This window comes from Antrostomus carolinensis, unplaced genomic scaffold, assembly GCF_000700745.2.
Source record: "Antrostomus carolinensis isolate BGI_N321 unplaced genomic scaffold, ASM70074v2 scaffold28869, whole genome shotgun sequence".
In the NCBI taxonomy this organism is placed as follows: domain Eukaryota; kingdom Metazoa; phylum Chordata; class Aves; order Caprimulgiformes; family Caprimulgidae; genus Antrostomus; species Antrostomus carolinensis.
In genome coordinates this window covers 4,500-4,753 of record NW_010339685.1, presented here as the reverse complement: position 1 = coordinate 4,753, position 254 = coordinate 4,500, and the positions used below count along the sequence as shown (strand labels likewise).

At 61.4% G+C, this 254-nt stretch overlaps 1 protein-coding gene across 1 annotated transcript in view; it reads left to right on the top strand.

The window, feature by feature from the left end:
• Positions 1 to 254, top strand: part of BSND (barttin CLCNK type accessory subunit beta) — a 3,389-nt gene that overhangs the window by 435 nt on the left and 2,700 nt on the right. The window lies entirely within an intron of this gene.

The window sequence follows — 254 nt, the reverse complement described above, 5'->3', positions numbered from 1 at the left end:
CTGATGCCTGCAGGACTGACCCCACTCCCTCACCCCCTGTACCCCTCCACTTCCCCCACCCCAGGGCTTTGCTGTCAGGCAGGCAGCGGGGAATAAACCCACGGAAATCAGCTCGTGTTCATCTCTCCCATTAAATTCCCCCCCAAACCAGCCCCTTCCTTGCACCCACGGTGGCCAAGGGCTTGGTGGACTCCCAGGAGTTCAAAGAAGGGGCTGTGGTGGCCATGGTGGTCCTGAGGGGCTTGGTTCCCCAG